The sequence below is a fragment of the Felis catus genome, chromosome B3, assembly GCF_018350175.1.
Source record: "Felis catus isolate Fca126 chromosome B3, F.catus_Fca126_mat1.0, whole genome shotgun sequence".
In the NCBI taxonomy this organism is placed as follows: Eukaryota; Metazoa; Chordata; class Mammalia; order Carnivora; family Felidae; genus Felis; species Felis catus.
The window spans coordinates 65,324,358-65,352,307 of record NC_058373.1 but is presented as its reverse complement, the minus strand read 5'-3'; the positions used below and the strand labels follow the sequence as shown (position 1 = coordinate 65,352,307).

Here is a 27,950-nt window from a genome sequence, read left to right as displayed (position 1 = left end):
GATACTAAGCCCAGAGGTTTGCAGCTAAATCACTTCTCACAGTAGGCTGGGTTCAGGGTTGGGTTTGGAGTTAAAACTTATTTTTACTGAAGTTTGTTTGTTTATTTGTTTAGAAAGGGCAGGGGAGGGGCAGAGAGAGGGAGAGAGAGAATGCCAAGCAGGCTCCAAGCTGTCAGCGCAGAACACAACGCTTTGTGGAGCTCCATCTAATGATCCGTGCGTGAGATCATGACCTGAGCTGAAATCATGTGTTGAACACTTAACCGACTGAGCCACCCAGGTGCTCCCAAACTCCTATTATGGAGGAAGACACAATTGACATTTGCTGGTTTGAAACACCCCACGATGTTATGCCAGCAGAGGGTTCTATTGCAGATTTGTGTGTGGGGTTCAGGCCAGAATAGGATCTTTGGGGTTTGAAGTTATCACAAAGATGATGGTTCTAGATTAAAGTAGACCAATTCCACATGGAGAGTCAAGTTTCTGTGGGCATTTAAAAGGATACTAGTACTGTTACTGTTACTATGACTACTATTTCTTATAGGTAATATACAGTTCTTTGGAATTTACAATCTGTCATGTTATCTGATCTTCATAAGCCTGTATCATATTACAGAAGAAGAGAATATCCATGAAATAATGTTTCTGTTCTATTAAAATTTCAAGTTGCAGTCTTTGCTTCTCAACTGTCTATATTTTTTTCAGTACTTTATTATTTTTTTAAGTTTTTTTTAAACATCTATTTATTATTGAGAGACAGAGAGAGACAGAGCATGAGCACGGAGGGACAGAGAGAGGGAGAGACACAATCTGAAGCAGGCTCCAGGCTCTGAGCTGACAGCACAGAGCCTGACGGGGGGCTCAAACTCACAAACCATGAGATCATGACCTGAGCTGAAGCTGGACACTTAACTGACTGAGCCACCCAGGCACCCCATCCTTTTCAGTACTTTAAAATAATGTCAGTTTTCTTATTTATGTAGTGAAGGTGCTAATATCTTCCCTGTCACCAGGGCCACTGAAGAAATCAAATGAAACACTATTGTTAAAATGCTCAGGGAACTGCAAAGCTCTATTTGCTTACTATTGTTAGGGTATACTTATTTCACGGAAGCTCCTGTAGGTACATGTGATGTCCACCTTGTCTGTCTTGAGAAGGGCATGATATAGTGATTAGAACAGAGACTCTAGACTTAGACTGCATTAGATGATTTCCAGCTAGGCCAGTTACTAGCTGTGTGGCCTTGGGCAAGTTACTTAACCTCTCTGTGTTTTAGTTTCCTCATTTGCAAATTAGGTATCATAGAATTGATGCAAAGATACATGAAATGTTTTGATAGTGTCTGACACATACTGAGTTCTGTTTAAGTGTTAGCTCTTCTTATTAGATATTATTGTCAGCTCTGTGGTCTGAAATATTATACATGATCAATACATTTTTGGAATAAATAATTAAAGTAATAAACACAGAGTAGGTAGGACAGTACTGTAATCTAATACTATAGGAAAGGAACAGAAATTGTAGAAACAATTTGCCCTACTGTCTAGTAAACTAATGGATGCTCATGACAACTTCGAGTCACTCATAAAAGTCACAAATCAGTTCAGAAGCCTATATGCCAGACAGGTAACCGTAAGATTGTTCTGTAGGTCTTGGACAAAATACTCCTGAATGTATTTTAATGTAATTATTACAATAAACCAGTGATGTTTATCATACATCAGTCTAATGGAAAGAGAAGAAAACCTGATACTCAGAGAGGTTCATTGAAGATATGTGGACAGAGGAATCCAGATTTTCTGGTGCATTTTCTAGCACTCCAGACTCCACTCAAAGCTGAGTCTTTACCGGTCAGACATGGTACTGTGATACCACATCACTGACCTCATTTGTCTTTCAGTTCAGCTGGCAGTCACCTCCATAACCAATTAACCAAGAAAAGGAGTGGCAGGAAATCAGAGTAGGAAGAGAACAAACATTCTGTGAGCACTTAATCAGGATCAGGCACTGGGAATGGCATCCTATTTACTCTTTCCACCCCTTAGTTTTACTGAGGTATAATTGACAAAATTGTATATATTTAAGGTGCACAACATGATGATTTGATACATTGTGAAATGATTACCACAACCAAGTTAATTAACACATCCATCACCTCACATAGTTAACATTTTCTTGTGTGGTGAGAACACAAGAGTTATTCTCTTTGCAAATTTCAGGGATACAATACGATATTATTAACTATAATTAGCATGCTGTACATTAGAACCTCAGAAATTATTCATCTTATAACTGAAATCTTATGCCCTTTGAGCAACATCTGCTCATTTTCCCACTCCCACCCCCCTGCAGCAACCACCATGCTACTGTTTCTATGAGTTTGACTCATAGATTCCACATTTAAGTTCGACCATACAGTATTTGTCTTTCTCAGTTTGGCTTATTTCATTCAGCATACTGGCCTCTAAGTATACATATAACAGACTGTGTGTGTGTGTGTGTATGTATATGTATATGTGTGTATGTGTATGTATATATATGTATATGTGTATATACACACATATATACATGTATTTATATATATATATATATATATATATATATATATATATATATAACGTATATCCATTGTGTGTGTGTATTGATGGACACTTAGGTTGTTTCCATATTTTGGCTGTTATGAATAAAGGGGCAATCAACAGAGGATGAAAATCTCTCTTATATATCCTGATTTCAATTATTTTGGATACATATCCAGAAGTGGGATTGCTGGATCATACCACAGTTCTGTTTTTTTATTTTTTGAGGAAACTCCATACTGTTTTCCATAGCAGCTGCACCAATTTTCATTCCCACCAACGGTGTGGCCTCCCTTTTCCCCACATTCTCACCAACATTTGTTATCTCTTGTCTTTTGGATAACAGCCATTCTAGCAGGTGTAAGGTGATATCCATTGTGATTTTGATTTGCATTTCCCTTAAGATGAGTGATGTTGAGTACCTTTTCATATGCCAGCTGGCCATTTGTATGTCATATTTGGAAAAAAGTCTATTCAGGTCCTTAGCCCATTTTTAATTAGGATTTTTTTTGCTATTGAATTCTGTGAGTTCTTATATGAATGATATGTGTTTTGGATATTAGCCCCTTGTCAGATAGGTGGTTTGCAAATATTTTTTCCCATTCCATAGGCTGCCATTTCATTTTGTTGATGGCTTCCTTTGGGGTGCAGCAGCATTTTTATTTGATGTAGTTATGCTTATTTATTTTTACTTTTGTTGCTTGTGCTTTTGGTGTCATATACAAAAAAGTCATTGCCAAGATCGATGTCAAGGAGATTTCCTGGAATTTTATGGTTTCAGGTCTTATGTTTAAGTCTTTAATCCATTTCAAGTTAATTTTTGTGTATAAGGACCCATTTAACTCTTTTGCATATAGGTATCCAGTTTTCCCAGCACCATGTATTAAGAAGACTATTATTTCCCCATTGTGTATTCTTGGCTTCATTGTCGAATATTAGTTGGCTATATGTGCGGATTTATTTCTGGGCTCTAGATTCTGGTCTATGTATCTATATTTTATGCCGATACCATACTATCTTGATTACTATAGCTTTGGACAGTTTGAAATCAGGAAGTGGGTTCCTCCAGCTTTCAAGATTGAATTTGGGGTCTTCTGTGGTTCCATATGAACTTTATGTCTGCTTGTTTCATTTCTTTCAAAAAATGCCATTGGAATTTTGATAGAGATTACATTGAATATTAGACAGCTTGGGGGAGTACGGATGTTTTGACAATATTAATTCTTCTAATCAGTAAAAATGGGATACATTCCATTTATTTATGTCTTCAATTTCTTTCATCAATCTCTTACAGTTTTCAGTGTACAGATCTTTCATCTCCTTAGTTAAATCAATTCTTAAAAATTTTGTTGTTTTGATACTATTGTACATGGGATTTCCTAATTTTATTTCAGATAGTTTACTGTTAGTGTATAGAAACACAACTGTTTTTTTGCATGTTGATTTTGCATTCTGCAACTTTACTGAGTTCCTTTATTAGTTCTAATAGTTTTTTGGTGAAGTTTTCAGAGTTTCACTCTTTCCTGGAATACTGTAGATCAGGTAAATCAGCTAGGGTTGAGTGAGTTAGCCAGAATTGCACAGCTGGCAGGTGGCTGAGAAGAATCTATGCCACAATGCCATTCCAAAGCCACGTTCTTTCTGCCTGCTAGGACAACCGCCTCGTGTAGCCTATCTCCACAGTGGGAGCTGGCACGACTCCATGTGAATGAAGCACCTCTGCACATACAGAGCGGCTCTCGGAGAAATCTCTGGGTCACGCAGTGATCATTGACCTTTCAGCAGAGTATACTGCCTTTGCCAGGATAGTGCCACACCTGGCATTTGATGCTTTAGTTTAGCATTTCTCAAAATGTGGAATGTGAGCTACCTACTCTTATAAAAATTCTAATAGTTGCATATTTATTTTAATGTTTTCAAAAACATAAACGAAGTTATAGCAAGAGAAAGAGAAATGTCTCTGTAAAGAGGTCATTGAGTAAAACGTGTTGGTAAAAGAAAACACTATGTAAATTAAAAAAAGGGTTCTCTGGACATGGCAAAAAATCATGGAAGGAAATAGGAGGAAACCAATTATATTGAAGTATAGTTATCAAGACATTAAAAAAATAAACTATAGTAATATATGTGTTTCTTGAAGACATTAAATAACTAGTTTTAGAGGCGGGTCTAATAACATTTGCAATTTTGAAGTAACAATGAGCATAAATGCTCTTTTTTAAAGTTTATTTTTGAAAGAGCGAGGGGCAGGGGAAGAGAGAGAATGAGCCAGAGAACCTAAAGCAGGCTCCATGCTCTCAGTGCAGAGCCAGATGTGGGACTCGAACTCACAAACTGTAAGATCATGACCTGAGCCGATATCAAGAGTCAGATGCTTAACTGACTGAGCCACCCTGGCGCCCGGCATACATGCTTTTTTGAAAGATCTGCAGTAACCATCATGAGACAGGAATATATCTGCTTTCTCTGTGCCAAAGTCAAAGGTGTTCTCCCATAGTATTGTGCTTTGTTGCCTGCATTCATAACTGAAAGAAGTATATATTTCAGTTGGAAGTTAGTGAAATTCAGATATAATACTTTCCCTTTAAATGCTCTTTAAATTAAGAACCTATGGTCAAGTGTCCAAATGAACAGATTTAAATCCCACTGTTTACATATAACAGTCGTGTAACCTTAGCAGAAAATTCAGGCTCTTTAAGGTCCTAAAGGGGGAGAAAGATAATGAGAACTTATGGAGTATGTGTGTTTGTAGTACTGACATTATGCACATAAAGTACTTGGTCCAGTGCTTGGCACAATGTAGGGACTCACTAAATGTTATACTTGCTCTTAGTGTTCCAACAACAGTGGGAGGGGCTGATCATTCAGCCAGAGGGCTCCAATTATCAGAGACCTACTCAATTCCTTAATTTCCCCAGAGGGCTCAAATGAAAGCTTTCCATTTTTCTGCAGGAAATTTCATGATCACACTAAATGACTTTGCTTTTATTTTAACTTGCATATTGTGACTAAGGAAAAATGATTTCACTGAGGTCAGAAAAGAGTAGAATAATGGATGAAAATGTGGATACTAAACATTCCTTGTATTTTTAGGGTACACGATAATGGGGAAAGATGATACATGCAGTGACATTGTCTAAAGCAGTGAGCATTAAAAGCCGTGACCTTACAAAGGTGAACAGAACTTACCAAGGTATGTTGTGAGTAGATAAAGGATCAGAATTTTCTCTTTCTAAAGTACTTTACTGTGCTGTTGTACAGGTTGGATCTACTCTATGAAATAGTTCCCTATTATGGGTTAGAGAGATGCAAACTCCCTCATGATCTGCTCCACTTTAATGCTTTTAAAGTGAGTGAGTTTAATATTAAAAATGAAAAATGTGCAGGCAGATTTTACCTAATGGGAATTTGTCCACTTTGCTTCTTGGTAAAATCCCTGCATCAGGAATGCGATTTGGAAAGAGGTGAGATAAAAGAGTTTGAAAATAGTTATCGATGAGATGTGATACTTAGTGTTAAGTAGAAACCATGAAAGATCACCCCCAGTTCACCTGAATGGGAAGTTAACAGTGCACATTGCTCTTGTAAAGGGGCTGATACGCAAGTCTTTGGAGAGGATGATATATGTGAAGAGAAGTCCATGGAGAGGACATTATGATATCAAGACAATGACAAAACAAATTTCAATGCAAATCTATAGAGACCATATTACAATGTCAAGGCGATGGCAAAATGTAAGTCTAGAGAGACCATTTTACAATGTCAAGACAATGGTAAAACAATGTCGCTGAAAGATTATTGAGACCACATTGCCATGTTAAATTGCAATGTCAAAACATTATCGTTGTAAGTCTTTAGAGATCATGTACCTTTTTAGAGATAACAGCAAAACAATGGGACTTGAAATAGCAAACAATGAAACAAAGAGATTTTATGTAAGTCCCTGTTACTATCAAGAGAAAGGTGGTAAAAATAGAGAGACAAGTCAAAAGGTTGTTAAACAAGCAATGACAAGGCTATAAGATTGTGCAGTACATCCACTTAGCATTCAACTTATTCTTGCTTTTAAGAGAGTAAAGTTCTCAGGTAGTGATGCTCTAAACTTCAGAATTAAAGTGGCAAGCAAGTTTACCTAAAGGCTGATAAAAAGTCAGGGATGAAAGATGATGAGGTATTAGATCCATGTAAACAGTTGACTGATAGAACTATAATCTTACTCCTGGTCCCTAAATAACTAGTTTATTGTTGTAATTATTCAGGTGAGCTGTCTTCATGCCACGAATTTCACAAATCCTTGGTTTCTCAGTCCTGCTCTGTCTGCGACATTTGTTTGGGATTGTGGCGTCCATTGTTCATATTTAACTTAGATTCAGCTAACAGTTCTTGCTATGCGTCAATCATTGTGCTAGGCACTGTGGGTAAAATGAATTTTCCCTCTTTCTTAGGCAGCTGGGGGGACAAAATAAACTATCCATACAAGGTGGTGTCAACAAATGAGGTGTAAAAAGACGGCTTTCTAACTGCAGACCCGCTGCCCCCTTGCTCTGTGAATTTGGGCATATTCAGTATGTGAACACACCAAGCTATGTTCAGGGTTCTCTGTAGATAAAATAAGGAGCATACACATGTGGTGGTACTTACATTCTAGAAACTAGACTTGGAATAGAAGGTTGTGCACCTTCGAACCAGTTGCTTAGCTTGTCTGGATTAATTCATCTGTACAATGTATGTGTTGACTATGATCACACAGACCACTCTCTAGTTCTACATTTGGTGTTTAGAAGTAACTAAAATGTTTATGGTAGGTATGAACAATTAACTGTCAAAACTATCATTTAACCCTTCCCACCACACACTAAAAATAGATGCCATTCTGTATAGGATTTAACCTATGTTAAGATTTTTGTAAATGAATTAGCTACAGACGTTTAAATTAAAACAAGAGCTGTAAATACTTACTGACATGATCATGTATATATAATCCATCAGCCATTTTGACCTCTCCCCTTTGATAGGTTCATCCTTCTTCAGTCTGCTCTATAATTATCAGTCTTCTCCAAAAGCTTGAAATGTCTACTATTCAACAGACCATGTAAGTCTCTGCTCACACCAATCCCTCAAAATTATTCCATCGATCCTTATTAAGGTGAATTCTTTACCCAGCTCCAAGCTTCAACTCCTTGAATCTGTTCTTCATTTGTAGGTTGGAATGAACTTACTAAAATAAAAATACAGTGGTTCTTTCTTTAAAATCCTTTGATGACCCCTCCTTGTCTACAGCATGAACACGCGCACACACACACACACACACACACACACCCCTAAAATAATACCTGTTCATGGCACGTAAACCCTTAGGACTGGTCTTCTGCAGAGGACTTTAGTCTCACCTAGCTCTTCTGTGCCTGATTCCAGTTTTCTAGCCATTCTGAACGGGTGCCAGTCTTGCTCGTTTAACTTCTTTAGTTCTATACCTAGTGTTTAATCTAACAAATCTGTTTTCTCTGCATGTTACAAAATTTGTTACATTTACTTTGTTTCTCTTTTTGTATTCATATAAAAATATAAACTCAAATTTAGAAAAATGAATCTATGACAAATTAGTGTTGAAGAGATTATAGTTCATCCTACATAGAAGCATGGATCCAGAGAGTTCTGTGTTTGCAGTAATGAATAGCTGTGAACTCTTTTATATACCTTTTCGTCTTTCCTCCAATAATCTTTCCTTCGATATCTAGTTGTTACGTTATTTTGGAAGTAAGGCCCATGATTGAAAGGATTATATCATGATTAGTACTAGCAACACGAGTTCCTCAATAATCATCGATTTACTCACGCATCCTAGAGAATTTAACATACCTCTACAACAAGCACATGCATTTGGAATACATTATTTCAAAATACTAAAAACTTCAAAACTTACTCTCCTGACAACTGTGTCATTCTCAGGAGTAGAGGTATTACTTTTATTTTCTTCAAGGCCATAAGTACCTTGCTGCCCCAATTTGGTTGCCTCCCGTTTCCTCCAGTTTACCCATCTGTAAAATGGGGATTAAAAATACCTATTTCTTGAATTATCTGGGGATTAGATGAATTAATACCCCAAAGCTCTGGACACAATGCCTGGTATTGAATAAAAACTTAGTAAAGATGGAATGATTACTGTTTTTCTCTCACCTAATTAGATGAGAAATCAAAGTTTTCAAAGAAGAAATGATCAATATTTAAATAATATTCTCTGTTGAGGATCTCTTTCCTATCATGGTTAACTCTAACAATAGGATTTGTTATTAGTTATTTATTCACTGATATGATCTACAGACATTGTGTATCTCTTTCTTATTTCATGATAATTATGAAATGAGAATCTCTTTCTTTGTAAAGCCATTCAGTTATCAGCAATCATAACAGGAAGATTTTGAAAGAAAAGTCTTCCTGAAGAACTCATGAAAATGCTTCATTCCATTACCACAGAAGGATCCTGTGGTTACTGCAAACCAACTTGTTTCCCACCCACTGGTACCTGCTGGGGGAAACTTCATATTTTAAGCTACTTCCTGTAACTTTGTATTTCTTATACTGGGATTGGAGAGCTAAGAAAAGACATAGGGGACTATGTTCTCTCTCCTCCCCTTTCCCAGTCTATATATATATCTTGATTTAATGTCTTAGGAATATATGAAATACTAAGTATAGAAATGACTTTTGTTATAAAGTTTTCCTAGCAGGTGTCAAGAAATAGTCAATGGATGAACCATTGTTCTCACTACAAGACTGATGGAGTCATCCTGTAAGGACATACATCTGACATAAATCACAAGAATATTATTCATCAAATAACTGATTGATTCTATCTCCAATATGTCTCCCAAAACTCCAAGAAACAAATGCTCTATGAGGTAAAAGTTCTAACTTGCTCCTTTTTCTCAAGAATTTTTGCTTGCCAGTTTAAGACTCCTTATTTGCTTGTTACAATGATAACTGGAACATGAAACTGAGGGTATTTCTTTTGAAGGAGCTCAGTACTCTGCTTGAAAATAATTTTCTACTCCCTTGAAATATCTTCTTACTTCTTGCTATTCATTATAGTAGAAACTTATGAATGAACAAAGACCAAGAATAAAATTGGGAAGTTATAAATTGAATTTAGGACATCAAATCCAAGATTTAGTCAGAAGTACTAAGTTATTCTGATACAACTACAGAGTAAAATAAAAAAAGTGATGGAGGGATTTTCTACAACTTATTTTAACAGCAACACAGATGTTTTCAGTTGGATCTTGTAGAAGTAAAATTCATTTTCCTCCATAATATTCATATTCTTCATTTCAATTTTCTAACTCTAGGAACTATTTTATTTTGATACTTCTCTTTTTAACTTTATTTTGAAATAATTTTGAATTTTTTTTTTTAACGTTTATTTATTTTGGAGACAGAGAGAGACAGAGAATGAATGGGGGAGGGGCAGAGAGAGAGGGAGACACAGAATCAGAAGCAGGCTCCAGGCTCTGAGCCATCAGCCCAGAGCCCAACGCGGGGCTCGAACTCATGGACCGCGAGATCATGACCTGGCTGAAGTCGGACGCTTAACCGACTGCGCCACCCAGGCGCCCCGTAATAATTTTGAATGTACAGAAATGTTGCAAAAAGAGTACAGAGAGCTTTGGTATACGTTTCATCCAGCTTCTCCTACTTGTGATACATAACCATAGTGCAAATATCAAAACCAGGAACTTCACGTTGGTATAATGCTACTAATTAAACTTGAGACTTAATTTGAATCTAATTGTTCTAGTAAAATTCTTTTCCAGGTGCAGGATCTAATCCAGTACTTCACATTGCATTTAGTTGTCGTGTCTCCTTAGTCTCCCCCAGTCTGTAACAGTTTCTTAGCCATTCCTTGTCTTCCATAATCCTGAGACTTTTCAAGAGTATTAGACAATTCTTTGGTAAATGTTTCTCAATTTGGGTTTGTTTCATAACTTAGATTGAGGCTATGTATTTTTGTCAAGAAAACCAGCCACAATGATGTAGTACTCTTATCAATGCATCATATCAGGGTATTTAATGTCAGTATGTCTTATTACTGATAATGTAATCTTGATCACTTGGTTAGGTGGTATTTGCCAGGTTTCTCTACTACAAAGTTACAATTTTTCTTGCTGTGGTTAACAAATATCTTGGTACAGGTACTTTGAGACTATTCAAATGTATTGTTTCTCCTCAAATTTACTTCTACTAATGTTAGCATTCATTGATGGGTCTTGCCTGCTTAATGATGGTTTTTGCATTTCCTCATTCCATTCACATGCATTAATTAGGATTCTTCTTCACAGATGAGTTGTCTCTTCTCCTCATTTATTTATACAATTATTTAATTATATCAGTATAGACTCATAGGTATTTATTTTATTCTATCTATTCTATATTCATACTCCAGTATGATCATTACTTTTTTTTTTTTTTTTTTTTTTGCTCAAATTGTTCCAGCTTTGGACATTAGGGCATCCACTTTCAAGTATTTCTTTATTTCCTATCACCAAAGCCATTCCAGGATAATGTTGTACCTCTCTGTTCAGTGTACTTCTCCTAGGAGACTGTGTTCCCTTTACTGAAGAAGGTGTTTAGAAACCAAGATCTGGGTGTTAGGTGTGCTTGTTGGCCATGAGTATCATTGCTTCTAGGACCTCTCAAGGGACAGAGCTAGGGAATAGATTATAGATATAGATATAGATATATAGATATATAAACATATACATATATACTATATATGTATATACAAGCTTGGATACACATCTATATTTATTTCTATATCTTTTTGGGTACATAGAGCAAAAACATGAGTTCATACTTATATCTCTGTCTTAAATCCAAAACCACAGGGTTCATTCTAGTTTTCTTCTTTCCTTATCTGTAACTTTTTCTCTACCTATGAGAAACCTGACTCTCATTATTTATATAATACTTATCTATTTGTTTATTTTTAGCATACACATGAGGCACTTTCAGAAATATGTATCCCTGTAAGAAACACATCTAGTGATGTGAGTACAGTGTTTGTATACAGTTCTTTTGGTCTTTAGCCTTAGACTATTCAACAAGACACTACTTCCTTAGTTATGTAGGTTAGTTCTTTTCTTCCTTTTCAGTGTGGTTATGTTATTCATTTGAAAAACAGTTATACAGTTTATTTGCTATCGCTTGCATTCCACTTTGGGTTCCCTATGTCCTGATAAATTCTAACTAATTATCTCTTTGGAATGTGAACTAATACTATCGTTCTTAAAGTCAGAGCTATACAAAGTGGTATTCTCAGCAAAGTGTCAGACCCTCTTCACTTCTACTCATTCCTACTCCACCTTTCTTCTGCCACTTTTTTACCCAGTCCTTCAACAGAACCAATCTTTAGTTTCTAGTTCACTTTTCTCTCTTTTCCAGAAATGTATAGATATGTGTATAGTTTCTTACATCCCCTTCTTTCTTACTAATCCTGACACTTTTTATTTATTTTTATTTATTTATTTTTTAGTTTCACATTTCTATTTAACTTCCAGTTAGTTAACATACAGTAGAACACTGGTATCAGGTGTAGAATTTAGCGATTCATCACTTCCATACGACACCCGTGCTCATCATAACAAGCATTTCTATCTTTGATATACATTCTTTTCCCATAAGGTTTGAAAGTTCCCTGAAGATTTCATAAACTATCTGCCAGACCATTATCATCAGTACTTCAAGTGGCCAATGACCCTGTCAGACAATGTCTCATTATTTCAGATTGATTTTTGTTAGCCCTAACTTTACTAAAGCTTTGTTATTATTATTTATTTTATGAGAGCTTTTGTGTCTCTGTGTGTGCATTTGATTTCCTTTTCAGAGGCTGTTTACCACCCCTGAGAAACATCACAAAAACACCGTTTTCACTAAAAACAATTAGAAATATCAGGTTTCATTCAGCTCCAGAATTCAACTTCTTGGAAAGGGGCAGGTAGCACATGTGTTTTCTGTCCTCGACCACAACTAATCTAGTCCTTAGCATCCATGGCATGCAGCTTCTCCACTTTTACATGGCTATGGGAACAGATTCTCCACAAAGAAAGCAGCAGGCACACCATCAAATGACATTTCATTCTTTCTTTAATGATCCATTTCTTTGCTCTTGGAACAAGTCTGTAAAGATTACAAGTGTGTCTCAGGGGAAAAAAATAAAAGTATAGTAGAGCCAAAACTTGAGCAAGTTCACAAAGAATCATAAGGGGGTGGACGAGGTATTAGAATATAAATAGAAAGTACAGTATTAGCTCCAAACAAATGCTTTCAAAGTCTTTGTGTGCACTGACAGCTTCAGATATTTGATGTAAATGAATTTTTCCCTAGAAACAATGGAATCTGTAGCTTGTGGTGGCAGTGTTTCTTTTCTAAACCTTGCTTTTCTTTTCTTTTCTTTCTTTCTTTTTTTTTCTTTTTTGTTCCTGAGGTGAAAGCAGAGCTAACTTAGGTATGTATTTGCATCAGAAAGACTCCCCAGCAGCATCTATACTAGTCAGTGATCATTTTTTCATTATTTTAGGTACCTACTTGTTTGCAGTTTTTCTTTTTAAGCACCCCCCCTTCTCCTCTCCACAAAGCACAAACACAGTTACTGTCATACACAGATGCATAGACACACTCAAATGATGATGGCAATTGGCATTGCCACTTTCATTGAATATTACAAGGTGAAGCCTGTGTCCACACTATCTGTGTTTTACGCTTGTTGAAATCCCATCAGTTTGTGAAAATCTACTCATCTCCATTAATGGCACCTCCAGTTATGTAGGCACTTATGCCCGAAATGTAAGAGCAATTCCTGACACCCCCTCTGGCCCACAGAACACCCACCCCAATCAATCCATCATGAAGTCTTCCGAAATCTCTTTATAAAATATATCTTGAATCTGTCCTCTTTTCTTGTTGCTGCCATTCTAGTCCAAGCTTTCTCTTGCCTGCATATCTGTTTTCCCCTGCCCCTGCTGTAATTCCACCTCCACAAGAACCAGAATGATTTCTTGAAATTTAAATACCACGCCATTTTACTTATTAAAATGTCCCCTTCCCATCCCCCACTGCTCATGGCTTTTTACAAGTACTTAGGATAGATTCTGAAATCTCCACAAGACATACAGGAAGTTGCAGGCTGTGCCCACTGCTAGCCCCTCCAGTTTCTTTCACTCTACTTTTCTCTGGCTCTTTGGGTTATAGCTGCCCTCCTTGTCTATCAGTTCCTAGACAAATAATCAAGCTTTTTTCACATCTCAGCACCTGAAAAGTTCTTGTCTCCCTCTTTGCATCCAATTCCTACCAGTCCTCCAGGATGCTTCCTCAAAGAGTTTCTTTCTAACTCCCAATGCCAATCTCAATTCCTTGGTATTTTTCTGACTATGCTGTATCTTCCTTTAGAACAACAATTGCAACTTCAAATTACTTATTTGGGTGCTTGGTTTTGTATCTTCTCGTTCACTGTATATTCCAGAACTGGCACAGTGCCCAGCATATGGTAAATGCTCAATAAATATTTGTCAAATAAATTATGTTAATTGTATGCACAACCTCAGACCATTAACTGCACTGTTCAGGAAAAATCATAAAAACTGGTGAATTATATATTATTTTCTCTCACAGCAGATACGTTGGTTTTCAAATGAATGTCTAACAACCTGCCCTCATTACCATCACCATGAAGTGCCTCCTACTGAACTGGCCCACCTACCTCTCTCTTCCTTCTTGATACCTTGTGAATAAGCAGTGGCAGTACCCACTTTGGAGGGTGATTTGAAGGATGCCTGGAAACATGGCCAGTTTTACTTCCACTAGCAATACTATGAGGTCCTCAATTTTTGGCTTATGGCATTAAAAACTCCCTGCAGCAAAACCGTTATTTGGAGAAATAATATGTTAGCCATTATTGGCGATTATTGTCACATCCCAAGACAGAATGGTCAGCCAGCCAGAGACCAGATGTTCAAGGGAAAGAAACATAATATGGGTACGTTTTGATTGAGATGAAGAACTATAAATGCCAACAAACATTAAGATATTCACTTGAGGTGGGTGTAATGAGGAATTTGAAGAGCATTACTTCCCAGAGAACCTTAGGGGTGGGTTGCTAGGTGCCCTGCAGAAAGCTGGATCATGGAAGAGAAGTTGAAAACAGTGGAGATGGACATATATGGGGACAAGAGTTTAGAAGAAGCATTAATAAATTAAACTTCTCTCTTTAGCCTGACTTTGCCTGTCAAACTTCATCCTCACACAGAATGTTAGGTATTTTTTTTTTCTTGAGGAAAACTGGCAGGCTGGATCTGAAAGACACGAAGGCAGTAAGCATGCAGTTATGGTTCCCCAGGTTGTCTGTGCTGGATGGTGAGCTCAAACTTTCACACCTGTCTGCTTCCACCACCGTGCCTGTGGTTAGTGCTTCTGTATTGGCCCGTAACTCCTGGGTTCCAGACCCGAGATAGCCTCATTTGTCCTGAGCAGGGACCGACATTTCTGTGTGTCTGCTTCCCCAGGCTGCTTCTCAGACTCTAACTTTGGACTGAATATTTTCCTGTGAGGGCTTGCTTTGAGTGTTCCTCTCCCAGGACTCTATATTGACTTCTCAGAGTTTCTCAGTATAATGAGTCTGTTCTTCTTCCTACCACCTAGCCTTTGTAGAACTTATAAAATACTTTCAAAACTATTTTCTCATTTAATCATTATAGCAAGCCTGTGAAACAGAAATGCATTTTTAAAAAATGTTTATTTATTTATTTTGAAAGAGAGAAAGAACAAATGTGTGCAAATGGGGAAGGGGCAGAGAGAGAAACAGAGAGAGAGAGAAAAGGGAGAGAGAGAATCTCAAGCAGGCTCCTTGCTGTCAGCGCAGAGCCTGACACAGGGCACAAACCATGAAATCATGCCATGAGCTGAAATCAAGAGTTAAAGATGCTTAACCTACTGAGCCACCCAAATGCCTCAGAAACACATTTTATAGATGAGGAAACTGGGTCCCTTTCACTTTAGGTTGACTTCTCTTTTCTCTTTGCCCAGACTTAATTATTGTTAATAGAATACTAACTGACTCTGATGATGCAGATAATGGCTCCTTGGGCCAGCTGCCAATTTAAAATGACTCAAATGGAAAATGACTAAAATAAGACTGGAATGTTCTAGAATACTCACAAACCACAAATCTGTAGTCGTTAAAGCCACAGAAAGCTGGCCTATGTTGAGAAGGATTTAGCAGGGTATCATGATGGTGGAATAAAAGATGGTTAACAGTGGGCACTCAAATGATATTGAGGAATTTTTCTCTAGAACATTCAAAGAATAGGGATGTGTCTTGAGTTGGCATTCTGGTCAAAGAGAGTTTGGTTTCAGTGAACTGTCATCTAAAGCTGAAATTAGCTTCCGTTATTTGCCAGGGTTTTAAATTCAGTCCAGCAAGTGACTCCAGGCTGTTTTGGCCAACATTACAAACTTACCACTCTTCCTCCATTGGGCTGAGGGCAGGAAGCAAGTGTGAAGCCAGCCTTTCTCTATCTGCTGGTTTTTGCATAAATGGGGATTGCAGCAATGATACAGAAAAAGACCAGGCATAGAAAGCCAGAGCAAAAATAGTACACTTAAAAAACTTAGTGGGTATTTTCTTGGTGATTTCACCTTTGAATCTAATTAAGTTCTCTCTAGGCTTTTAGGCAAACATAGCATTTTCTAAAATTACTCCAAAATTGCCATATTCATCAGCATTCTTCTCAAGTAAGTTGTATATATAGTATACATACATATACAAAATTATTTTATATACTGAAAAGTCCACATGTAACCATGTTTCCTGGTAAAGATTCTCCATGTGCTCTTTTGAGATTCCTTTTATACAAATACAATATCTTCCTTTTAATATTTGCCTGCAATTGCAGAGGGGATTGGATTTTTTTTTTTTTTTTTGAAAATACGATGCTGGGATTTCCCTGTACTTACGCTTCCTTTGCATCTGAAGAGCACTTAATATCTTTCAGACTGTAATATATTTACATTGTTCTTGGCATTGCCATCCATTTGCTGGTTTGAGGCACAGAGGTCAAATTCATCTGAATTCCTTCACTATAAAATGGGATAATTAAAATTCAGAAAAATTAGGTGCTCTGAAGCATAATGAATCAGCAGCAAAGAGGAAGAGAGTTCATTTATTTAGGGCTTGCCATATACCAGATATAAGGGCTTTCTTACGTTATCTCATTCAGTCCTTACCACAACCCTGTGAGATAGGTATTATTCCTGCTTAACAGACAAGGGAACTGAGGCTCAAAGGGATTAAGTGATTTACTCAAGATCACACAGTTAAGTGGCAGAGCTGAATTATAATCTAAATCTATCCGTGTGAGAGCCCTCGTTTCTGCCACCATGCACGTGGCCTCTTAGATCTGAATCAGGACTCTACCAAGATCAAGTGTTTTCCTCAAGCTGTCCTTTGGAATACACAATCCTTTAAGGCAACTCTCACAAATGATGTTCAACAGCAACCATGCTGTTGTCTGTTCCCTGGTGGTGTGTGCTAACTTTAATCTGGTTTTCCAAGTTATGTGTTCCTTGCTTTTCTCTAGATTTACTCCAGAAATTGTGTAGAGGGAGCAATGGGAGCTGCGATTTGCTAGGTCATTAATATCAAATCAGTGAGAAGTACTTTAATTTGTAATAGAGATACTAAGTGCTCTCCTGAAAGTGCACGGCTTTAGATTCCAGAGATAACTGTTATCTCTGGTACATCTAGGTGGTAGTGCTTTCTGTGCCCTAACCCTTTCCTAGGACAACAGTCCCAGGGAGGAATTCTGGTTTCCAGAGCAATGCAATTTGGGTAACAATACAAGGGAAAGCAGTGAAACAGAAGCTTGTTTTGTTCACTTGGAGTTGGACAGATTTTGAATCTGTATTTTCCCCAAATGGCCACAACTGTTTCTCCCACCCCTCACAACTCTTCTTAGGATGTGACACTAACAATCCCTCCCATTGAGAGGTGGGCTTTACAGTCACCCTCTGGAATCTAGACTGACTGCTGGCTATGGCAGAAGGGTGCTCTGTGGCGTCCACACTTAGATCATTAAAAGTGATCGTTTCCGCCTGGTTCTTATGGAATGCCCATCCTTGGAAACAAGTCCCCATGCTGCAATGAAGTACAAGCAACTCGTGGAGAAGCCCACATGGACAGTTCCAGGTGGAGAGGAACTACTTCACTTCCTCAGCTCTGGCTGAGCTTCCAGCTGACAGCTAATGTCAACTTGCCAGGCAGGTGAGTGAGCCAACTCAGAAGCAGATGCCTAAAACCCTCAGGTGAGCCACCTCAGCTGATCCGGAGAAATACAAGCCTTCCCACAGTACCCTGCCCAACATGTAGATGAATGAGTTAAATAAATGATTGGTTTTTGTTGTAAGCCACTAGATTTGGGGGATGTTTGCAACTGGAGCAGAAAGCAAGGCATAGACATCAAAAATAATGGAACATCATTAAAAAGATTCAGTATACAAACAGCTTTGATAGGTAAAGGCATACTCAGGTCTCATAAATTCCTACCATTAAACACAGAAGGAATTTTGAGTTAGTTCCCTGCCTTTAAAGATGAAATTTATACAGTTGTGTGTTTGGTACAAAATGTCCAGTAATCATGTCTAGTCAGAGAGTTTATTCCTTTGAAAAGTGCAACATATACTGAATAGGCCATGGGCTCCGGAGAAAGAGAATTCTAAGAAGATAGAAGAAAAGGAAAACGTTGATAATATGGCATGAGATTTGCATGTGCATAAATGCAACAGTAATGAGAATGTCATTTGGGGATTATATCATTCTGTCTTTTTAAAAACTCAAAGATATTACACAAGTTGTTTAGTACAGCAACATTAGCAACATTAGAAACTAAGTTTTTGTTGTTGTTGTTGTTGTTGTTATTGTTTTGTTTTGTTTTTATTACATTACCAGCAACCCTGTGGTAACTTTTCATAGTTAGAAGTTGTTGCTCCAAAACGTTGTTCTATTTTGGCCCATTCCTTTTTGCCTTTCCTCAAATGGATCCTTTCACTTCCACTTCTCCATCCTTCCTGGTTTCCAAGACTCTAGTCAATTTTTATTACATTACAGCTAAAATAATCCTCAAGTCATTCCAACCACTGTGTTGATACTATTCATTGATTTCCTGTGAATTGTCCTCACCATTTCTCACATTTATTGTAATAATAATAAGTATTTACTGAAGGCTTACTATGGCCCACGTATCTTGAGTGGTCTTCCAGGTTCTTATTCCTCTCTGCTTCTCTGTTTTTATCACCTAAACTTCAATTCCTTATTTTGTAACCTACATTCTTCTCTTGTAACCAGTCTTCTCTTACATCACCCAGTGGTTTTCCTTTTAACCCCCAAGTGTATTTTTAAAATGCTGTTTTAAATTGAATCCTATTTTTCTAGGGCTTAGAGCCCTCCCTGGTAGCCATCTCAGACTTACTAGCCCCCTTTATTCAATCCTCTAGCATAGTTCTTCCTGTTTGCTTCTTTCCTACATAGTCTGGCAATTACTGGAATCATGCAGTAATTCATCTTGTTTGTCTTGTCTCTCCAAGAAGAATTTAAATTTAAATTATATTTCCTCAAAAAGAGTCTATTGGTTTATATTCTTCTCATTTGTTCTGTAATGTGGTCAATGACAAAAGCATGCGACAAATACTTAACAAAATGGAAAAACAAATGTCTTTATGATTAATACGTTGAATTTGCAAGTGAGGGCTATTCTACATACAAGAAAATAGATTATGGATATTAGAAATGGGTGTGATATAAATGCATTCATTTTAACACATCTTATTTCTTATTAACATATTTAAGTGTGGGTTGTTCTGAACGCTTCAATATTGTAAGGCATCTGGAGAAGAAGGGATCTATAAAAACCCTTTAAAAGGTAGATCAATAGAAGATGCGGTACTTAAATGTTTAAATTCTAGAATAGTTACCAATCTCTTTAGACTTTCTCATCAATAAAATATGCAGATTTACATGAATACGTTATTTGGAAATCAACAGTAATAAGATACTGCAGAACTATGAGCTCATGGAGGTTATAAACCGGTTATTTTCCATCACTTATAGATGTGGCTCACATAATTATCCTTCCTCACGTTGCACCTTATGTATTCTCATATATTAGAGGGCTTCCCAACAATCTTCCTGTTTCCTTCTCATTATGTAGAGTTGCTTTTCTGTGTTGCTGAAAATGGAGTTGAAAAGAGGACAAGCATTGTCAGCTGGTGATGTTAATTGCCTCCCACAGCTGGAAAAATGAGGCAGAGATGGGTGCTCAGCATATGCTTAATGCTAAACCCCTCCTCCTTCATCCAAATGGGTTACAGAATTCCTGCTAATGGTCAACACCCCAACTTGGAAAACCATATGAGTCAAAACTCATCTATTGCTTGTTATCTAGTGAAAGGGGCACTTTGAGAGCAGAACCAAAAATAAAGGACGTTGAACTAGCTGTGTTCTTTAATTTCTTGCATAACTGAGACAACTGGTTTCTTTTGTTGTGGCACAAAGGGAAGCCCAGATTTCACAGTAGCTTTTCTTAGGATGGGTCCCTCTGCTATGAGAGTGGAGAACTGTGTGAGACCCAGGTCAGCTTTTGTCAGGTGGCTTTCTACTGTGGCCAGAGTAACACTACTGTAGCTCATCGGGTAGCTCATCTGGAGGCAGAGGCAAGAGATTCCAAGTCAGTGTAATCTGCCTTGGACCAGGAATTGTAGTATTGATATGATATCAGGGGAGGACTAGATGTAATAAAGGCTGATTGATTGACACTTTGTCCTTATGCCACATCATAATTCATGTAAGTTTAGTTAGTTCTGATGGGTACCTAAGCATAATCATTTAAAACTCCACTGTCCGATATGGTAACTACTAGCCAGCTGTGCTACTACTGAGCAGTTGAAATGTAGCAAGTTTAAAATGAAATGTGCTGGGACAGCCGGGTGGCTCAGTTGGTTAAGCGTATGACTTCAGCTGAGGTCATGAACTCATGGTTTGTGAGATGGAGCCCTGGGACGGGCTCTGTGCTGACAGCTCAGAGTCTGGAGCCTGCTTCAGATTCTGTGTTTCCCTCTCTCTCTGCCCATCCCCCATCGTGCTCTGTCTCTCAAAATTAAATAAACATTCAAAAATATATAAATAAAATGAGATGTGCTATAAGCAATGACTTAGTTCAAAGAATGGATGTGATATAATTTTTAATAATGAATGAGTGTTGAAATAATATTTTAGATATACTGAAGTAAATAACAGGTATCAGGAGAATTAAATATTCACCTGTTTCTTTTTTGCACTTTTAAAGTGTGGCTACTAGAAAATTGAAAGTAATATATGTAGTTCACATTTTATTTAATGGGCAATGCTGGTTTGGAGATTTCTAGTAAGGCAGACCTGGCTTTCACTCCTGGCTTTGATCCACTGAAGTTACTTGATTTCTCTAAGTCATAGATTCCTTCTTGCATAATAATAGTACTTAGCAGGGGTGCCTGGGTGGCTCAATTGGGTGAGTGTCTGACTTGGGCTCAGCTCATGATCTTATGGTTTTTGGGTTCGAGCCCCATGTTGGGCTTGCTGCTGACAGCACAGAGCTCCCTTCAGATCCTCTGTCCCCTCTCTCTCTGCCCCTCCCCCACTCAAGCTCAGGCTCTCTCTCAAAAAATAAATAAAGTTTAAAAAAAATAATCACCATACTGTTTTTGTGAAGATTAATTGAGATAATGTTAGTAAGGCACTTGGCAAATTAACTGGTACAACATAAATAATTAATAAATTTTAAATAAGAGCCTAAGGCTAATATTCCAGAAATCTAGATTCTCTTTTGATCACTAACCATTCATGTGTCATTGAAGGAGTCACTTATTCTCTCTGGCTCTCAATTTACTTATGTATAGAATTATAGGTTTCTATAAAATACTTTAAATTGATTCATTCAAAATATTTTGTCTCTCACAGTTCCAAGAACTAAGTTCATCTGTGTGTTGGCTAAGATGTGTGTTGCTTAAAGGAAGACCAAACAATGAACAAGATATTGTACTAGAATTCCAGTTCTGTCTGCTCAGTTTGCTCAGTTCCCCTTTCTGTAGACTTCTTTCTCTGCCATGCCCTTATAGTCAGAGCACCATGTTGATATAACAGGTCTGTCCCCTGGTCACAGTTGATTGGTAGAGGAGTGGGCATCTGTCTTTCCTGGGAACTGTATTTGAGACAAGGAAATTCTAAATCGATGTGGCTTATTCTTGAGTGGAGGTGATGTTAACTGGAGAGTTATCAGTAATGTCCATTTCTAATTCTGTGAACTGGGAAATAGAGTTAGTCTATGGTATCAGCAAAGAATGAAGCAGATGCACAGAGAAGCAGAAACAAGAGGTAAAAAAAAAAAAAGGACCTCTTGGTTTGTTATGATGTTCCAGTCCTGCACTCAACCCATTCCTGAAAATGGGCTGCATCCATTCCTTATATAGTGGGAGCTATGCCCAGGCACTTAAAACAAAACAAAACAAAACAAAACAAAACAAAACAAAACAAAACAAAAGTCTCTTTGCTGATGTTATTTCAAATAGATTCCTTTATTGACAACCTAAAAAGTTTTAACTCACTTGGACGTGGTCCTTATTATCTAAGCTCATGGTCTAATGGGGGAAACAGGCTCACAAACCAGTCACTTAATACACTGCAAGATGTTACAAGAGACCACAGTGAGAAAACAAGATGACTGGTGGACCTGGGGAAGGGGTCACACCAAAAGTAGTATTTTAGGTGAGTCTTAGGAGAATGAAGGGGCTTTTCCAGAAGCAGAAGGAAGGGAGGACATTTCCAGGCAAAAGCAAATATAGAAACATGAAAAAGACTGTTCCATTGAGGAGATAACAAGGAGATTGATTACTGGATAAAAGGATCTATTGGGATCTTTCAGGAACTCAATTTACTTTTAATTCTAAGAATTCCTTAGGAATATATAGGACAAAAAGGTAGGGGGGACAAACAGTGACCTTGGAGTAAGGACACTTGGCACTTGTCCCAGCCCTGACATGGATTCACTGTATCGCTTTGGGTAATTTGTATCACATCTTTAGGAACGGTTTTCCTCATTTAGAAAATGAAAAGATGGATACATTATCTCAGTGGTCCCTTTTAGCTCAAAATTCTGTGATGCTGTAAAAAATCAAATACAAAACTTTGTCACTGCTGACAAAGCATTTCTACTGGATTTGACTGGGGCAGTGATTTAATTTAGATATGTTTCCTTTCCTGTCAAAACAGTGCGATACGATATATGCCACATCAAAGAAGTCTTGGCCCAAAGACTTATTTCATAAACTAGGGAATTATGAAAGTGAATTTCAATAACTAGCCTCATCCCTGAGCCTAACATAGTTTTCACACTTTACTTTGTCCACCTGTGCAATGGGCCCAAAGACATTTATCATATATCTGGGTATTACCAAGACAATGAATGGTTGAGTTCCTTAGAAGAAAAAAAAATGACTCCTATTTGACTATGAAAAACAAAAAGTATTTCCCATGAGGATGTCTCCAAGAATGCTTTTATAAAAATTATAGTTATTTAAAACTACCATACAAGATGGTAATAGGAATGGCAGACATGCAAAAAATCACATGCTTCCAAGTACAGTGTATTTCTTTTGTGTGTATCCTTTATATTCCCTTCTACTTGTCTGTGGATATCACTAAAGGGAATTCTTATTCTTTTTTTTCACTACACACCTGGATGGTCTTTTGACAGCTTAGTCTTTGAGGCTTCCTCTGTTTACAGCCAAGGACAAATACTCCACGGGAACAAGCAATACACATGCTCTTTGCTGGACACAATTATTATCAGGCATGGGTGTAGTTGCTATGTGGACTGGGTTCCTAGCCAAGAGAATGGGGATTACAGGCATAGGCGAGGTTGAATAATAATTACAATCACGGCCATGAGTAGGAGGAAGAGTAGAAAAGGGAAGCAGCACATATCTGTGACTATTATATGTCTAGCTCTATGTTTACTACGTTCTTGTGAGATCTCTCTCAAAATATATAGACGCTGAAGTATGGGTTTCACTGTTGGTAAAGTACTATGTTTCTTGATTATCATAACCAAGAAATCAACTAGAATCTGATGGTTTATGGTGAAATTTCCTGGTACACAAATCCTATTCTTATCAGCAGTGTCCCCAAGTTGTAAGGTGATGTGTCCATGTACATTGTTTCATCTTCTGATAACTGAAATGTTAAGTTTGCCATAATGTCCTGTCCCCACGATGCCAGGTAATTGAGCCACAAGTGTGAAAGCTTCCCAGCCTGTCATACTTTAAGCTTTTTCAAAGCGTATTTTCATGTTATTACGTATTACAATTTATTATTTTTATCAGAGTGAATCTTACCAGACAAATCTTTTGGTTAATGTTAATAGTAGAGATGATCTATAAGTATAACTAGCTTTGATAATATGGACAAAAACTAGGAAAGCATTTGAGAATTTAAGAGACTAAATTTAGAGACTAAATTTAGAGACCAAATACATACAAGTATGACTAACTGGTAAGTAGCATACTTCACAAATGTGGTTTTTACCAGGGTTATCAAAGTATGGAAAGATACAAAATCTGAAGCAAAGTTTAGATAAACAGTGGGCAATATTCACAGAAGAGAAACACTTCTAGATGTGTTAGAAGCAAAATACAAGGCCTGATTGAAGAAAACAATTGTTACGTTTCCATTTGTGTTATGATGTGATCTGTAGATAACAAATACTCTTAGCCACCTGTGCGTGGTTGATACAAACAGCACTTTGAACATCTGTATGAAAGATTTAGATATTTGTTTTAGATGGCTTTAGTTGGTTTTAGTTTCCTAAAGGTGAACTACTGATGTTATAAGTTTGGAAAGGTTTCTGGGAAGATGTTAAAAGTTGACAGTCCTTCAATTGGTAAGGAAGGAAATCTATACTGTGCCAGAGAATACACTGTACATTTTCAATATATATTAGTTTGTTAAGTTCAGATTGGTTAAGTTGCCAAACAATTATCCAGTCAGTAAGCAACAGAATCAAAATTCTGAATCCACATCCAGCTGACTTTCCTTATATTTGGGAGGGGAAGGCAATTCTTATTGAAGGATTTCTAAAATCAGTAGCCATAGTTATTCTACTATATCATAATGAATTTTTAAAATATGCCTTTTAAGGTTGCTGATATACATGTTTATGAATTTCTAATTACTCTCCTGTCTCCCACCATTCCTAATACTCCACCCAAAACTATCAGGGTTCTCAAAGCATGGGATAGGAGCCAATCAATGTTCATTATCCACTTCATGCAGCCGATGGCACACAGAAAAAACAAAGTGTAGACAGTAGAACTAGGACAGCAAGTAAGCTTACTGTAAGGAGAAACTGCTTAAAAAAAAAAAAACCCGAAGGAACTTTAACAATCTGTTGCCACTGGAGATATAATATTCTCTTTGCTGAAAAGAAACTGTCAGGAAAACAAGAGAAGGGACTCTTGTATTGGTAGAAGTTTGGCTTAATGGCATCTAACACATTTGCTAACTCAGTGAATTAGGGAAAGAGATTCATCACTATGAAAGATTATAAAAGCACAACACTTTACAATTTTGAGCCTCCTCATCCACCATTTTCCCTACTGGTCACCCTACTGCCCATCCAAAGTCATAAGTGAACAACTGCTGAGTAGCACTGAACTTAAGACATGAGAGGTCTGCAGACCACAGGGGACTACTGATTTTTTTGAATATCACAAACAATATCCAAGTATCACAAACTTTATTCACAATAATTATGATGCCTCAGGCATTGATATAAATGCTGGGTGAAACAAAAATGAGCCTTCCAGTGTTCATGATCTAGTAAGGAAGACAGACATGAATCACCAATGGAAAGAAAGCATGTTTTTACAGGGCTCAAGTGGAGAAGGCAGTAAAATCTTAATTCTCAGACTATATCTACAAAACTTCTTAATTCCAGGAATGCCAGGAGCACTAAGCCTCAGTTTTTTTCTCTGTGCAATGCTCATGGTGATGATGGCTTTTTTTGCCAAATTACTGTGTTGTAAAATACAACCATATTATTTAATATAGTACTTTCTGTAGTCTTTATCAAGAGTAAAGAATTTGGTCTCAGGTGAAAAAAATGGAAGAGAAGGAAACTATCAAACAAAGTTTTAGAAATAATCATTCAAATACTTCCTAAATAGTTTTTCAATATTCAATTTAAAATGTAAAGTCCTTATTGATAATTTTAGAACTACAAGTATATTCGTTAAACCCCTTTGTTGCACAGATGATAGAGACCCAGAAAAATCAAGAGAATTGCTAAAGGCCACCCAGCTAATGAGTGGCTGAGCCAGGCTTGGTTGGATTCAGACCTGACGCTTGTCGCAGTGTCCAGATGTCTGATTTCCTGTCTCAGGGTACTAGGATTGACTTGCTTTGCCAGATTCAAAATGGAAAAATGAGTATGGCAACAAATGTTTACATCGGTATTTTTGTGTTCTCTTAGTTTCTTTTTAAATTTCATTTTTTTCATGCAACACATTGACAGCTGAGTAAAGTGTGATGCATCTAGAAAATAATCACTAGGTGTTACTATATATAAGCACATCTCTATAGAATTTTGTTAGTGAATGTGTGATCAGGTACCAGTTGTTAGCAAAATAAGGAAAAAATATTAACTGAATCCTATATTATATAATATCTTTGAGGTTATCCAGATTTATTTCTGTCACTATAAATATATTCATATAGATTATCATGTATTCTTAAATTGGATTTCCTTAGTCTTTGCAGGTGGAGGTCAATAAAGGAGTAAATTTAAATCTAAATCATGACATTTCTAGACAATATAATATAATGAATCATATATTGAATAAATATACATATAATATTCCTACCTTCATCTCTTATTTTGATTGGTTTGTTCTTGACCATACCTGAATGAATTTACTGTTTCCCCAAATCCAAGTAGAAAATTTCTTATTCTGGGTCCATCTTCCTCGAGCAGCTGTGGTAAACCTTTCTCCTGATGCAGAAAACACACATAAGACAACATTAATAATAGTGACGCACTCCCAATAAGCAAATTCCCCAAAGGTTAGGTGAAACTCTACCACTGTTTTCTCATGTTCAAGAAAGAATTATCTGCATGAAAGTTATATTTTTTAAACATTTCTTTTTTAAGTGTATTTATTTTTGAGAGACAGAGAGAGCAAGAGAGAGAGTGTGTGCATGGGGGTGGGAGAGAGAGAGAATCCCAAGCAGTCTCTGCACTGTCAGCATGGAGCCTGATGGTGGGGCTCAAACTCTTGAACTATGAGATCATGACCGGAGCCAAAGTCGGATGCTTAACTGACTGAGCCACCCAGGTGCCCTAAGGTTGTATTTTTAAGTGGGAAATTAAACTCTATTATCTATCTATCATCAATCAATCAATCAATCAATTATCATCTATCGTTAAATTCAGAACAAATGGAGAGCAGGCTTGAATATTCCCTGAATAGACAAAACCGGTTTAATCATACAAAGCTTAATCTAGCTTATTTTTCAAGGCCAGCTTGACCTGTGTCATTTCTTGCTTATGCCTCTGAAAATCATACACAAAACTTAAACTTTTTTCCAAGGTTGATATGAGATAACCACTGATAAATTCCCTATCATTTAAGAAAACTCTGCTATAATAACCAATCACTGTAAAGAATAAACAGTCATTGCTTCCTTGCCATACAAGTGGCTTTGTGACAATGTTGTAGGATTTTTTTTACCCTAATATCCAGGGTTCTTTTTCTCGTTACTTGGAAGAATGAAGAGGTGGACACAAATTAAAATGAGCAGCAGGCAAAGTTTATTAGAGTATAAGGTTAGAAAGTAAGAATAGTATGAAAGCTCTCTTTACAAAGAGGGGCCATTCGAAAGTGAATACCCAAGACTATAGGCAAGTGTCCTTGTTTTATAAGGTTCTGGCCAGCACGCCTTTCCTTCCCCCTTGATCCTTCTTAGGTTCTACACTTACTGGCTGGATAACTCTAGGTGCTAGGTCATCATACCTGATTGGCTTGACTCCACTGTGTGAGAAGTCAGACTGGTCATACTGTCCCTCGTATGACATAAATTTTATGGTTTTTACTTTTTTTAGTTAGGTATTTTAATTGTCAAATTCCTGAGGGGCTCCTGAGAGGGAGTAGGTGGTATCTGTTACATTCTTAAGAGGAACCTTACCCCCAAGGGGGTTTGCTTTAGTCAACACTCCCAGCATTGTTCCAAAATATGTGTT

The 27,950-nt window shown here is 37.2% G+C and overlaps 1 long non-coding RNA gene across 5 annotated transcripts in view; it reads right to left on the bottom strand.

Moving 5' to 3' along the window:
- LOC111560835 overlaps window positions 1-27,950 on the bottom strand; it is a 334,796-nt gene that overhangs the window by 43,387 nt on the left and 263,459 nt on the right. For all 5 annotated transcript variants that reach the window (XR_006599337.1, XR_006599336.1, XR_006599338.1 and 2 more), the window contains one exon: window positions 26,614-26,702. This is a non-coding gene — a long non-coding RNA (uncharacterized LOC111560835). The remainder of the gene's footprint in view (window positions 1-26,613; window positions 26,703-27,950) is intronic.